At 37.0% G+C, this 16,684-nt stretch overlaps 1 protein-coding gene across 1 annotated transcript in view; it reads left to right on the top strand.

Moving 5' to 3' along the window:
• The first annotated feature begins 12,184 nt into the window (after nt 1–12,184).
• Col8a1 (collagen type VIII alpha 1 chain) overlaps nt 12,185–16,684 on the top strand; it is a 48,313-nt gene continuing 43,813 nt past the window's right edge. Inside the window, exon 1 of the mRNA XM_051191708.1 lies at nt 12,185–12,286. The gene's annotated coding sequence lies outside the window, so the exon portion shown is untranslated. The remainder of the gene's footprint in view (nt 12,287–16,684) is intronic.

Genomic DNA, 16,684 nt, shown 5'->3' with positions numbered 1-16,684 from the left:
ATGTAACTGATAAGTACATGGACACAGAGACTTCTTGAGCATTGTAATTTTCATACTGGTGAAGAATCCTGTTCAATTTCTATGGATCTTGTTAAACTATTAGCATCTCAACCAATACTCTGTGTTAACAATGCTGAGTCAAGTAGAATCCGGACAGAAAATGTAGCAGGTGGCCTGCCTGTGGACCAGATGGTTTGCAGCAGTCCCAGAAGGTTTATTAGTAAGTGGCATAAGGTGCAACTGCAGTCAGTCGTTGACATTTCTTTGCATGACATTTGAACCTAGGAAAAGAAGTATTTTCCTAACCTCCTGGAGCTGAATGCTTGACCTTACAGCTTGCTGTTTGCTCCTTTTTGTCTCAGCCCTCATGACTACAAATGCTATTATTAGTCACAAGACTAGTTAGGCCCTTTTAGGCCCTTTTAAATTCCAGTCATGCTATTTGGCACTCTGAATGAAGCCTAACAGGAAATTCAAAAATCCTAATTATTTCCAAGAGGTCTAGTTCTTTAGCATTTACTTTGAATTTTCCCACCTCTGTGTGTAACCAAAAGCTATGGTAAATGTTAGTGAGGTTGTGCTTTAAAATCCCTCACAAGCAAGAAGCATATTTTCCAGAGGAAAGTGCATATATGTGTAGACTGTCTAACTTGGAACTTAATGACAATTTATTGTCAGTAGCCTAGTGATCTTAGGAAAGCCACCACATCTATGTTTTGTGTAGTAAATAGAAAATGTTGTTTATTAAGTAAAGTCTAGGCAACAAGAACCAGACCCAAGTGCCAAAAAAGGGGATTGTGGGGAGAAAGACAAAAGACAAAGTGGAAGGGGATGTAACAGGTAATGGGGTGAAAAGTGGAGTTGGGAAAGGCGGAAGCCAGGGAGTGAAACGGGAAGAGGGAGAGAATCAACCAATATGGAATGTTCATGAAAACCCTATGTGGAAATCTATTACTTTGTAAGCTAATTCCAAAAATAACTTTGAGTTAACAAAGGAAATGTTTGTCTGAAGCCTTGTATAAATGATACACTTTACAAATAAAATTTAGCACTTAGCAGTATCAAATATTATTCTCATTGACATCATCCATCTTTACAAAGGGAGGAACTAACCGAACATCACTTGCCATTTCTGCCTATGCTCACCGAGTCCTCCAAGTCGACCCTGGTTTTAAGCCAGGTTGGTGTTGGCGTTCGTTTGCATTTGCATATATCTACCTTGTTAGTCTCTATTGTTAGAATGATAATCATAATCGCCTATTGTTCTCAGAGCCAGGTCTATCTTTGACTGTCTTAGTGATGCAAACATCTTAGGTATATAGGGATCACTGAGAGAGAGGACCTCCAGTTAAATCTGTTGCTTAGTAGAATTTCTTTAAGTCTCTCTCTCCCCCACCTCTCTCTCTCTCTCTCTGTCTCTCTCTCTCTCTGTCTCTCTCTCTCTCTCTCTCTGTCTCTGTGTGTGTGTGTGTGTGTGTGCATATATATAGTGTAGCATGGGGTACACACATGTCACTGTGCAGATGCCCTGATGTATGTATGGAAGTCAAGGGGCAACAAATGGGAACCAGGTCTCACTTTCTGCATTCTGTATCCTAGGATCAGATTACAGCCACCTCACTGGCCCCTTGCCATTTCCCCAACACCATACAGAACTAGTAGATACTTCTCTGTCATAATCACAGCAAAGGAAGCAAGTGAACTGAGTATAGTTTGTGTTGACTTCTAATACTCAATGACACATAGAAAATTTGAAAAATTTCAGGAAGAAGAAGATACAAGAAAGCTATGACTCTTACATTTTGTGTTTCACATGTTGGTCTTATTAGCCCCATACATTGTATTATCATATGGGCTCCCTGCTAACTTGAAATTTTGTTGTTAAGGCAAAATAAACAAATAAACTGCTGATTACCTTAGCATGTGCAAAAAGAGACTTAACTTTATAATCATCATTCATTCCACTTTATTATCTGGAGTATGTCTGAATACAGATTTCCATTATTTAATTAGCTATTAGGTTTTATCAGGAACATTTTTTTCAAGTTAAACAGAAGATAGCTTCAGTAAGGTGTGTCTTCAAGAGAAGGAGCAGGATTAGACCAAACGGATAGGGGAAAGGTGCCCATGTAAGAACACACCCAGCTACTATCACACAAAACCTCTGAGAATATTGTAGCAGAGAGTTGTCTAGGATGCCTACTCTGCCACGGTTAGTGTTTCTCTCAAAGTTCATCTAAGCTTTAAAGGGAAAGGAGGAGAAAACTGATACTTACTGGATCATCACAGAAGAAAAAGATCAACCCTCCAAAAAAGTGACATCTACTGACAGCTTTAAAAGTCATATTTTTTGACATTTCTTTCAACATTATATTTATTTTAATTCTATAGTATTTAAGTTTGGGCGATAAAGGGAAATCTGTGTGCTATCATATTCTCAAGATTCATGTCGTTAGTCTATGTTTGAAAAGTCCCAGGGTATGCAAAGTAACAGATATATCCGTGTGGGCAGAAGAGATTTGTAATTGCAGTTTTGTACTTTTTGCCTAAAAGCTATTTGATTTTTAAAAGACAAGATTAAAAACACCTCATTTGGTATCAGTGATCTTGCAAACCATTAGGGCAATAATTGGATGAAAAAATAATACATCATATGCCAAAAAGCTGTAAATGTATGTATCATATGACCAAAAGTACATACCTGAAAGAAGTCATATTAAAAAGTATTTAAATACTCCTCAGTAGAGATATTCAAGTTGTAATTTGGGGGTTGTTGCTAAAGAAATCAGTAGTAAGGTGACACATGAACAAAAATAATGGTGGAAAAGGGGCAATAACTTCTCTTTCGGCCAAAATGAATACTCAGACTATATCCACAGAGCAGTTGAGTTTTAAAGGTAGTTACAACTATAAAATTATTTGATCCCTCTTTTTATTTCATAGGTACAAAAGAAATCTCATTCTTCCATCATGATATTTAGAGATAAATTACCCAAATTATTAAGAGTTAATAAGTGGCCATCCAGATCTTGAGGTCATCTCGTCAATTCCAAGGACACATGAATTCTAGAATTCCTTGGTTTACAAGGAATTAATTAATTAATCAATCAATCAATTAAAACCTGGCAGGGATTAGAAAAATGGAGCACACTAACCTGTCAATATTTGTTGGAAAAAAAAAACTTATTAAGTCAACAACGAAATGACAGTTTTAAGGGCTCTTATGCAAGTTTCAACCAGAAGGGTGGGGGAGGGGGGCTCCAGGGGCCAAAGTTGGGAAGAGTAAAGAAAGATTATAAATAGATGCCATGTGAAATGGAAGTCATGTGTGTCTGAGGGAGAGGCCAGAGGTGTATGCTTCACAGCTGTCTTTAGAGAAATGGTTGGACAAGGCTGGGACCGTGTGTAGTGTCCTCTCTGAGGAGGACAGGGGAAGAAATGAATTTAAATTACAAATAAAGGCATGTAACTTAGATGGAAAGACCTTTCAAGGCACCAAAGGCTTTATAAACCCTGGAAAGGATTCCTGAGAAGGTTTTCAAGCTTCCTATCTGGATGTATTTACAAGAAGGAAGATAACCATCAGCCTTGGGTGGCTGAAACAGAGACCTGCAGGAATTTGCTCTCAGCTGAGTTCTCCGAGTGCAGGTCCATTTCTGTCAAGCCCAGTGCACCGCCTGGAATGGCGAGTGACATTGCTCCTGAGAACAACCCAAAGTAATCATTTCCTTGGAAAATCAATTGGCATCTGCTCATTGGTTATAAGTGGAATGTACAATTATAATACATTCTGGTTTTTATTTTCTTTTTAGCCTGGTTTCCAGTGGAAAGAAAGAAGGCTTATGAAATCTCCCTGGCAGGCTGTACTCTGCTTAATACATTTTCATTTTCCTTCTGCAGGCTGGTGACAACCAAATCTCTTAGAAAATGGTGGAGACCAAAGTAACAGTACATGAACCCTTTGAATGGGGAGTGGAAAATGCCCTTTCCTCTCACTCCAGAGGGAAACTTCTTTCCTTCCTCGTCAGCCTCTCCTTCTTTATCTTCGAAAAGGCTACACCAAGTTCTCTGCAGACTGAGAATTTCACTTGCTTTACTTCCAGCATAAAACAGCACCCGTGCTAGCACTTTGTACCAAATCCTCTAATTGATTCTATTTCTCTGTTTACACAGCTGCACATCTGTTTGCCCATTGTTTTCGCTGTGTCAATTGTCTGGTTTCTATTGCGAGCTCCTAGAGGGAAGGTGTGGAGTCTGCTTCATTTACTTTGTACAACACTGTGTACACATGTGCAGGTGTGACTGTGTTTGGCAATGATGGCTCCTGGTACGACTGAATGTGAAAAAAAAAAAAATTATGCTGTAAAGAATGGACTTGGAGAGAATAATCTCCGCAATCTCCCAATTCTCCTATGTGCAGCACAGCAAAGTCATAATCACCGCCAGGGATCGTCAGAGCATTGCACAGTGTGAGCAGGGTCCAGCCGGCAACTGGAAAGGCTAATAAATTCATGTTGAAAATTGAAAATAACAAAACAAACAAGGAAGAATTTATTTAGCAGTTTGCCCCCAAACATGGCCATTCCGTCTTTGGTGTGCAAGCCTCATCTTGTTGGGGTTCTCAGTTCATATGGGGCTGTTGTATGTCATGCATCCCACCAAAAGCTATAGGTTCACAGCATCCTGGTTGCCTTAGGTCTTTGGTTTTTAACCCATGGAAAGCACAAGTCATTTTTATTAGAATTAGGATGTCTAGCTTCCCACCAATCCATATGTATATATGCTCCCCAATCTTCCCTTTTATCTCTCAATCGCCTCACTGACCCAGAAAGACAGAGATGATTCAATCCACCATTGCTTGTTGGGTTAAAAATTACATTTTTCCTTAGGGCTCTTCAAAATTGTGTTTTTCAAAGGACAGAATGACTAACAGAAATCCATCCCTCAGGGTAAACACAAGAAATGACATTTGACTTAATCTAAGAAATATTTCTAGGCACCATCTGGGTTCTGGAGAGAATGAAATTAATCATAGAGTCTGCCTTTAAAATGTAGACAAGCAAGGGCTAGAGAGATAGTTCCTTGATTAAAAGTACAGCCTGCTCTTCCAGTGGACCAGAGTTCTGCCTCCAGCACTCACCCTGGGGTTTTCACAACAACCTGTAACTCCAGGTGAAAGGGAAACTGATGGCCTTGAACCTCCAGGAGCACCTATACTCACAACCCATGCATACACACACACACACACACACACACACACACACATACACACACACACACACACATATGCACACACAGAGATACACACAAATTCATAGTTATGTACACACATGCAAGTGTGTTTGCACACATTGCATGCATGCATACACACACTCACTCACTCAACATTAAATACTAAAAGGCTTAATCTTTAAAATGTGTGTATATGTGTAATTTTAGATTGTATTAAATGATCTTAAAAATAAGAATGCTAAGAATGTTGTCATATTGCAGGAGTGTGATGAAGACTCAATCATATATATTTAAAATATACTTAATAGACAGAGCCTAGACATACGACATTCTAATAAATAATAGCTCTTACGAATATTTCTTAGTACAACTTCATTTAGAACTATTTTAGGGAAGATTTTTGTAAATAAAATTTTGTAATTTAGATAATAGGCAAGTTGGTTTAATCGTTGATGGGAGGAAAGAATTACCACATTCAAATAATAATGATGATAAAATTGTCATCTAGAACACTGAAGTCAGTATGACCACACAAAAATTGGACCTCAACCACACTTTGATGTCTGGGCCTCATCCTGTTCTTCCTGGGATGTTTCACAGTCTTAATCTCTTCCCAAGATCACAGAAAACATTTTTTCGTTTCATGCTTCTTCCAACCCTGGTCTTATTCATGTTTATTTCACAGAAAAAGATAAATTTGAATTTTTTCACATGTGTTTTGAAAGTACAGGAATCAACTAAACAGGAATATGCCTACCTTTAACTTTTGAAAACAAATTGCCTAATACATTATTATAAGTAAGATAATTGCATTTAATTAACTGATTACCAAATCATTTATTGTCAAATGACTATATTGATTGGTATAATGCAAATAATGAGATGACCTAATGCAAAGATGTTATAATACTGTTAGCTTAAGGAAAAAAATATTCTCTATATTTTGGTCCAGTTCATGATTTGTTCCATATTGTCAAATATCTAGATCCATAAAAGACTTTATATCTTATTCCCTTTGAATATTTCCAATTAAAAAGACATGACCTTTGTTTTCCTATCTGTTATTTGGATGACTCTGACCATTCTGAACTACCATTATATTCTTAACATTGTAGCCTATCTGAAAATACATTTCATTGTTTGCTTTCCCCTGGGAAATAACATATTAAAAAAAAAAAGATGAGCAGATGCACCTCAGTAAAAAGACCTCCAGGAGACTTTCTGTCAAATATCACCGCTTAAATTGTAAATCCCAATCATGGAAGCTCCTCTCTTCTAGCCTTCCAAGCTAAAGTCACCATTTCTCGAGTATATTTGCATTTTGAGTAGTTGATTGCACATTCCTATTGTCCCCATTCTAACCATGGCATATATACCTTAAGGAGGTATTTTCCATTTTTACCAGATCAATTAGTGTTGCCCCTTTGTCCCTTATAACTGGAGTCATGAAACCATTGGTGGGTTTTATAAACAAGAGGAAATGAATGTCTCACTAATTATACTTAAAACAAAGCCAGTGATTTAGCAATCTGGAGTCTCAGTGGTGGTTTAATCTGACCCTAGAATGTCTTCCTTTCTTCTATTTACCAAGATTTAGTTAATTAAGATTTGATCCTATTCCAGTAGACAGGAATTTCTCTACTTACAACCTTGAGTTTCTGTTAATTAAAATGAAAATGGGCTCTCTCTGCTTCTAAACATTATATCAGCCACAGACTAAATCAGTAGGTGCTTCTATAGGAAAGACAGACTGGCTTCCAGGGACTTCAAGGTGCCTAACTCAATGGGTTTTTTTCTAAATCAATCCATTTCTAAACAATCCAAATGTGCAGTTGCAATATTGTATTCAATTTAATAATGGTATTGCTCAACGGACATCAGTCATGCTCTTGATACCACTATGTATCAGCAAGGTGATATTCAGCATCCCTTTCAAAACTTGAAACTTAGTCCCTGGATGATGTTGATGGGATAAGACTGGGCAGTTTTGTTTTCCTGATTCCTGGTTCCTTGTTTCTTGCAATGCTGTGTAAAAACTAGAATTGTTCATCTCCCTGCCTCTATTCATTTGTTGCACAGTTGTAGCTGTAGGATTGAGAGTAGGCAGATAACACAATTAACAAGGAATTGGCCCGCAGGGCACATTTATGAGTTCCCTCTTTCTTCATAAACCATAAGAATGTAATCAGCCTGCTTTATGTTGGAAATTCAAAACTGGTTAGGAGAGGCTATGTTGATATATGCATTGAAACTTATGTCTGGATGTCTGAGAAAATGTTATATGCTTTCTGAAATGTTATGGCACTTCTATAATAGTAATTTGGAATAGCAATACACATTATACTCAAGGGTTTTATAGAACTAAATCGGAATACTATAGAATCTCATGATCATAGATCATACCCAATTACTGAAGCCCAACCCAGCACAAATGGTACCACAGAGAATAGTTTTCATTCCACTTACCAAATGCAGTAAATGTGCCACCTTATTCTAGATGCCTGATTTAAGCCCGTCTCAAAAAAACTAAAATAATAGAATCAAACTTTAAAAAAAAATCAACAATGTTTTTCAACACTTGCAGTGATAAAAGAAAGTCTTTTTACTAAGACTTCTCCTTATCCAGTAAATAATCACATGTTCAGCAGCAATGAAATATTGGTGAGAGATAAACATTCTTCATTTCAAAACAAGGAGCCTGCTGAATGGTGATACAGTTTCAAAAGTATGTGATTTGACAAGGGAGCTCTCATCCTACTCCTGAAAAAGATTTTACGCTGCTATGATTTTGTTTGTGGGTTTTTCTTTTCTTCCAAATTGAAGGAATGTACTTAACTCTAATCAGAACCATCAAAGCCTTTTAAAATGTCCATAGAGTTTAAAATTTCTGGCTTAAAAAGAATATAAAGTGTTTAAAATCTCAAGTGCTGGTTTTCTTTCCCTGTTGAGTTCTGTGTCTCAGAATTGCAAGATGTGTTTATTTATAAGGGATCTAACAAGTATTTATAAATACTTTACCATGTGCCAGGTCCAATTCTAGTTATAAGAGATGTTTTAGTTTAAAAGAAATAAGTTTCCTGCCTCCAGGTAGGGAACTAGAGGTCGGTATAGTGGTACATGCCAGTAGTTCCAGCACTACAGAGGTAGAGACAGGAGGTGCATATATAATAAGCTTGAGGCTAGCCTGGGTTATCTGAAACCCTGTCAATGAAAAGAGAAATAGGAAGACATTGAGAGGGGGAAGAAAAGGAAAGTTACTGGAAGAGAAGGAAAGTCAATGTGAAGGCAGACTTTAAGTGAATATGAAGCATGATGAAGGAAGGAAGCTCTAATTGCTACTGTAGAATTAGAGAGTAGAGACACATAAAAATGAGTAGTAGTTTATTTTAGAACAGAGGAAGAAGGTCCTTTGTAAGGGAGTGATGTTCAAACTGAGATTTAAATGACTAAGGGCCCATCCATATGTACAGTGGTCTTGGAGAAAGGATTCCTGGGCTGAACGTAATTACCAGTGAAAGATCAACATAAAGCTTCTCTGCACATGGTCTGAAGGTGGTCAAACATCCTACTCAGACACTCAGGATCCAAAAGACCACAGCCCAGCTCACAAGACAACCCCTGGTCCTTTCCTGAACCAAACTTACGTGCAGGTGGGTTGATATACTCTTGTAATGCTGACAACTGGAAGGGGACAGGAGGATTGGGAGTTCAATGTCATCCTTAACTACATAGCACACACACCCCATGCATGCCTTAACTACATGACACACTGTCTCAGAATAATAAAGAGAAGGAGGAGGAGAGAGAAGAGATAGGAGTTAAGGAGGAGAAAGTTGTGCCATGTCTCCTCTACTATGCTGGATTTCTCAAAGCCACTATAAGGTTTCCCAAATACATAGGAACACAAAGGAGAAGTTAGGAATTGGGGCCATGTTTAAAATATCCAAAGTTCAAGTGTTTCAAGGACTAAGGTGGCCTCCACTTCACCTTTTAATTTGTTCATGATGACTTTTATTTACAGTGTTTTTGTATCATTCCCTTATGGTTGCTTCGAATGCTTTGCAATTCATTTGTAAGGAATGATTTTTAAAACATCTGCCTATAAAATCAAAACCAGGGCTGGAGAAATTGAGTTAGGAGTTGGCAGTACCTGCTTGCTGCTCTTGCAGTGGATCGGGATTCAGGTCTCAGGCCCACACTGAGTGGCTTACAGTGCACTGTAACTCTAATTCTGGAGAATTCAATGTCCTCTTCTGGCTCCCATGGGCACATGAACACACACGATACACATGCATACCCTCAGGCACATACACAATAAATAATACATTTTTAAGTCAAAGGTGTCATCAATTGATATATTTGAACAAACACCATGTTGTTGTCTTCAGATCCTTTAAATTGTAGGCATTGTTAGCACAGATGTTTAATTCTTATCTCCTTCATCCTAAAACTATTATCAATGACAATTCGTCTAAAAAGTGCATGTTGAACCATGCACTTAATCATACAATTTTTTATAGTACCTTGCCATATTTCTAGCTGATACTTCCAAAATAAACTGATACGCAATGAGTTTTAAATTACCGGTGTAGGCAACATTGCAGCTCCTATCTTGCAGTACTTGAATAGTGAATACTTGATTTGCAGCATGCACAGTGGCTGTAACACTCTTTCCAATAGTGTTATGAGTGGCAAAGTAAAAATTAAAGCCTCCTCACAGTACTAGTAACAAGGAGCCTTTCAGTAGTGATTAGTTTAAAGGACATTCTGGCTAAGAGAGGGGGAGACCTCTTTTAAATATATGTAATAAATTATCAACGAATGTTCAATCTAATGCCAGTCACATGACCTAAAAATGACAACTCAGGTCTCTCAGGGTATTGAACTTTAAAAGAGGAGACTTTTACGTCTGTGTTTTGAGTGTGGATCTGTGAAAGCTATTCAGAGAGAACTAAATTGAATTGAATGGACAATATCCACCTAATAATGATTCTTTAGTTAGGACTTCCTTTCCTCTCCCCTTATGTTGTTTCCCCTTACATTGTATCTCTTTCTCCTCTTCTATTTTTACCACAATCAGAAAGAAAGAAAGCATCAATTTTAGCAGAAAAAGTCATTATGAAAATTACTGCAGTCTAATGAAGTGGCTCTCAACCTGTGGGTCAAAGCCCCTTTGGTTATATATCTGACATCCTACATAGCAGATATTTATGTGTCAGAATTACAGTAATGAAGTAGCAATGGAAATAATTTTATGGTTGGGGGTCACTACAGCATGAGGAACTGCATTAAAGGGTTGTGTATTAAGAAGGTGAAAAACCACAGGTCTAATTAGTCATTTCTAGGAGAGGGACTGTAGCTTCGTTCTAGTATTCTACCTCCAATCAGTATTGTGGCTTGCACATGATCAGTGCTTGTAGTATTGAAGAATAATATGTCAATAGGCACTGTGTAGTATCTATCATCCTGTGTCTAAAATCAGCTCACAATTTGGAGAGTTCTTTCTCATGGAAGCAACTATGCTTGCAGGGCCTTCCTCCTGTGTTCTATACATATCCATTTTGTGTTGAATACTGACTACAGAGAAATCCTAGAACTGTATTCTAGATGACAGCAACTAGTTACAAACAGGTCAATTACTTCAATTCGATTAAAAGCAAAAAGAGTAGAATATGGGGTTTCTTAGTCACACTAGCCACATTTTAAAGAGTTGAACAGCCACATGTAACAAGTGGATACCATATTAGAGAGTATAAAATATGGAATATCTGTTTTATGACAGACAATATTAGACAGGACTATTATGGAAAATACCACTTATTGTAGAAAACTTCAGATTGGATACCCAATTCTGAATTTATTTCCCAATTAACAAAAGGTAATTGTCAAATCTTATTGACTTAAATTATGATGTTTCTGTTTAAATCTTTTCTGAACAACAAAAATAGATATTTCCTGGGCATGTCTCTGTGCAACACAACAAAACATATGAGAGTATCTTTTATGAAAAGCAGTGAAGTTCTGAAAGCTGGCTAAGGTGGGAGAAAAAAAATCTCACATGATTTGTGATGCATCTAAGTGAGGGAGATGTATAAAGTGTGTCTATCTACTTGAGTTGCATCAAAATTGAAGGAAAATTTACACAACTCAAAGCCCACCACCCCCTTTTTGATAAGTAACTAATAGCAACTTCTAATTCAATGCATATGTGAATGAGGTGGAAAATGTATCTGAAATATACATTTTTGGCTTTTCTTAGAGGAGAGAGCTTCCTGGGGCAGTACTTTCCCACAAATTGACTTCATATATAGTAATTGCCATGTCCTTTCTAAAGTATCTCTAATCTATGTCAGTGGAAATAGAACTAATGACAAATTAGTACATGATGATGGAAATTAATATGACAAAAGGTTCATAATCTATCTGTACATACATGTATGTTTGTGTTAGCTTTGTGTGACTGTAATCAATACTTTTAAAACGGAGAGGCATTTCTGGCTTATGATTTCAGAAGTGTCAGGTCATGAGCTCTTGACTCTGCTGTTTTGAGCCTTTAAGGGTAACTTATGGTGGCAGTGAATGGAAGAGGAGGCTTGCTCACCTTGTGATAGCCAAAACAAAGAAGGGGAAACATCAGGGTACCAATATTTCCTCAAGGGCACTCCCTCAGCGACCTAATTTCTTCCTACTAGGCCACACCTCTTAAATGTTCCACCATCTCTGGATGGCTGCAAGGACTAACCAGGCATATGGGCCTCTAGAGAGATTTCAAATCTAAACTATAACAACATATTTATCAAAACTTCTACTATACAATTTCTTGTATGATAAACTGTATCTACTATTAAATTCTCATATGATAAAAAATACAGTTGATGATAATCACTCTCCCTTGTATACAACTGAATAAAAGCATACTCATTTTTACACTTCAGAAGCTGTTCTGGAAATTAAGAAAATCCTGTGAAGATATAGGAGCCAGCCCCAGTGGTACCAAAAGAAGAGTCAAACAAGGACATTCATTCCCAGTTCTACTGGCCAGCCAAGCTTAAATGTAAGTTTGAAGATGGAAGGAGGGATGGAGGAAGGCATCAGTCATGGGGTGGTCCACAGATAAGCAGACACTTGTTGCCATGAAGTACACACACAATTAGACAGATAGGTACCCAGACTGCCTGCAAGTGGTATTGTCCTATCTTCTGTACCACGTACACTACTGAAGAAGACTTGAGACTATCACTGACATCAAGTTTAAAATATAAACACAGCAAAATACAGAGTACGAGCCCAGCTGATTTTTTTCCCTTTGTTTTATTGAAATTTGAAACAAGGTTGTTTTACGTGTCAATCCCAGTTCCTTCGCCCTCCCATCCTCCCCTATTACCCCCACCTTTAAGTTCAGGCATGTTGAAATAGAATCTTAGAATAATCATTTCCATAGGACCTGAGTAGGTATCCAAGTGTTCACCAGATGCTAACAGCTAGATTGTGCAGAGTAAATTTGCTAACTTGAGCTTATTTTCGTGATTCAGCAAAGGATTTTAAGTAATAAAAGATCTGGAGATTTGAAAAATAAATAATTCCAGTGCAAATGGGAAAATTAAAATAATCTTATCATCTCTGAGACATGTCCATATGTGTTTTTCTACTATTATCATGTTTCTCTTAATTGGGACCATTTTTTCCAGCTGATATTTTATAGTTTGAAGTTATGAGCTATAATGAAGAAATTATTCATTTCAGATGACTGATACGTACTGAAGTTTCCCAAGGACAATCTAGGATGTTTGAAACACAGCATGGTATTTTTTGTTCAGATGTGATATTCAATATATCCACAGTGAAAAGTAATAACAGCATGGCAGAATCTTTTATTCTTTAATTGATGTCTCAGTAGAAGCAATGAAAATGTAAAGCACACCATTAACTTTTGAACTTTGATGGAAAAAAACCACAACATACCATTCCTTTCTGACAAGTAGACATTATCTCATAAAGCACACCATCCTATGCTTATTACAGTTGCCTGGTTTAAGTGTGACATTTGGACTCATGGCTTGAGAGTTCCTAATCTATAACAGCACAATGACTTTTTACAGTGTAGTTTTAGTTTATAATTGAGAGACTGATCTGTTAAGATTCTTCAGGGTTTGTGTGTGTGTGTGTGTGTGTGTGTGTGTGTGTGTGTGTGTGTGCTTGTGTTGGAGAATCACTTGAACAAAAACACATTTCCAGTGCAGCCTCCCACCATATGATCATGTCCTGTCTCAAATGGATCCATTCAGAGCACCTGAAGGAATGTAAATAACTGAATGATTTTACTAAGATATTACATTTTTAATATAGACACTACCAACTGTTTGGACTGGGTTCCATCAAAGTTAGATGTTGTCCAAATAGCATGTTCACAATGTAAAGCCATTGAATAAAATATGCATGCTTTGTTTAAGCAGCAGATTATAGGATGCAAGTTGATGAAGGATGTTGGAGAAACCAGTGAGAAGAGGCATGGCCTAGGTTGTACCCACTCTTGGGGAAGACTGTGAACTAAATGCCAGAGAAACTCTGTAGTTGTTACAACCAAATACAAACTCAGCTTCTGGATTTCTTATAACAAAATCTTGCTGCCAAGGACATTGATGGACTCACCCAGTAAAAAATTACAATAATAATGTTCAGCTAAGTCATAAAAAATGTAGAAGGTGATTGTTACAGGGCAAATGAGGGGGGTTGCTTGTAAAGTTGTGGTAGAAAGATCAAAAATAAGTTTTATTGGACTTTTTAAAAATTAAGTTCTTTGTTTTTGAACTAAGGTGCAAAAGTATTAAAATGTGAAGGTGAGTCAATCAACTATTTCATTCAATAGTCAGGTGTAGTGAGTGATTCGGCAAAGTCAAGATAAAAGCTGCCATTATTCAACATGGCAAACTCAGGCAAGTCTGAAGCTCTAATCACTGGTTTTTCTCATGAAAATAACCATCTGAAAGTCATTTTAAAGGATTGAAAGAAGAATAAAGAACTTTGGAGTATGCATCATTTTCCTTGTCAAATGAATTGGGCTTATGATTCCATTCACATAGGACTAAGTCTGTTTTTTTGTCTTTTTAAGTTCTACAAAGGTGCTCACTTGATACAATATAGAAAATGACCCAAACACATACGTATAAGTATTATGACAAGCATACAATTAGGGAAGAAGAAGCAGATCATTATATACCTCTGTGGTTTCCCAAATTACACAAGGGAGTGTTCTAATTTATTTTTAATTAAGTAGAGTTTTCTTCTAATCAGTTTTTACCTTCTAAGACACAGATTAGCTATGCATGTACCACAGACATCTGGGTACACGTAGTCCACACATTCTTCAACTGAAATAGCATATAGTAGCATATCTGCGAGTGATAAAAATATGGAAACAAACTTCTTCTGACCACTAAATGTCTAGCATGCCTTACACACAGTAAGCACCTGATAATATGAGTTAGGTCCACAAATTCCCACTTTCTGTTTATCATTAATGTGTCTCCTGGAGTCACACTGTAAGTGGCAGTGTCTCACACATAAGAATTAATGAAGTACATCTGTAACCAAAAATATCCACGGAAAAATTGCTGAATTGATTCATATCTGTTTTATTAATCAAATCCAGTAGAGAACTTTCTTGTGGTTGTACAGTTTTAGCGATAGAGTTGAGAAACTACAGTTTAATGCAAAAATTGTTGAAACTTTGAAAAACAAGGGGTTTTATGGTATGTGACATCAGTAGAGTTCAGTTCTTGATGGCTCCAATTCTAGATATATAAGGATCTAAATATCTTTAGATATTCTTTTACTGCAAAACATGCTACAAGTAACTGTACAATATGGAATTTACTTCTTAATGCCACGCTCCTCTTTCCTCACTCTTTTAAATAATATGATTTTTTTACACCAGCACCATTTTAAACAGTTTGGTATGAACAGCCTTTAGCTGAAGCAGATGGCTGGAAACCAGAGGCCTCCGATACTATCCTTCATTCTCTACCAATTTGGAATGTGGCCTTGGGCAAGTCATGAGAGCAAAATCTACAATAAAAAAAGTAATAATGCCTTACATGTGCATGACATTTTATTGTTTAACAGCACACTTTCACATACATCTTATTTAATCTCACCCCCAGCCTCCTGAGAAGAATATAGTAATATTATGAAATTTTCCATTTTAAAGTGTAGGAACTGGAGACCCAGTAAAACTAAATCGCTTGTTCATAGTCATATCAATAGCAAATGTCAGAGCCAGAAAACAGACAGTTTTTGACGTGGGGCTGGTCTTTGTCATCTGTCTATACCACATTGCTGCTCTTGTATCTTCCAGTGTGGTAAACTTAGGTGAGCATCACTTCCTCATTTGGTGTTCACAAGCCACAGAGGGTTATTGAGCACTTGCAATGTGGTTCATCCTCACTAAGACATGCTGTTAATAGGAGATATATGCCACAGTTCTTAAGGCGAGAAAAAAAATGCATGTTGAAATTATATTTGCAATATCCTGGGTTGAATAAAATAGCATTAATTAATTAACTAATTAATTAATTAATGTGTTAATATGTATAACTCAGTATGAGTAAATTCACCTGTCTCTTTACATCTTTACACCTTTTAGCCCAGCTACCAGGAAACATAGTTGTACATATGACTCACATGCTTCTGTAGGGTAGTGCTACACCAGAGAATTCCAATGCTCAGTGCCTGCAGGATGATTTCATACTACAACTGGACTTGTGCATGCATTTGCCTTGATGTGACTCAGACAAATTTCCCAAGATGCTATCAGAGCATAGGGTATATTGATGTCAAAGATTCAGCCTTACTTATATATCTTATATATGCAGGGAAAAGATCAGGGTTCCCTCTTTGATGCTTCAGATGTTCATCTATTACAAGGGTTCATTTTATATTTGCTTAATTTATAAAAGGCTCAGAAGCTAAAATTCCACGGGAAAATCATAAATTATATTCATAGCTTTGTATCACTGCTTATCTTAAAATATTGCTCTTCCGTAAATATCATGAGTAAAAAAAGACATCTGTCATGCTAACATAGGCAATGCTAAAGAATAATCATATAAACTTGTTATCTGGTAAAATTTGTCCTGTTCACTATAACTCCAAATGTAACAGTTTTTTTGAAAAATCTAATTGAAAATCTTCAAGAAAAATACGACTCCAAACACTAACAGTTAACAACTGTCACTTACTAGATGGGCTCAAATCTACCCTAAAAGTTAGACCTAGATTATCTCATTTACTCTCCGTAGAGGTTTGAAAATCAGCAACAGGAAACTGAAACCAAAGCTCTTCACTACTGTTGCTTCTCATCTCAATGCTAACTGCAATCAAATGCAACCGACCAACCAAAACAGTGTTTGGTTAATTGGAATTCATTCAGTATTACTGATTTCAGCTCCATAAG

This window comes from Phodopus roborovskii, unplaced genomic scaffold (assembly GCF_943737965.1).
Source record: "Phodopus roborovskii unplaced genomic scaffold, PHOROB, whole genome shotgun sequence".
NCBI classification, from domain to species: Eukaryota; Metazoa; Chordata; class Mammalia; order Rodentia; family Cricetidae; genus Phodopus; species Phodopus roborovskii.
Note: the sequence above shows the minus strand (reverse complement) of the source record. Positions and strands in the feature narration are given on the sequence as shown.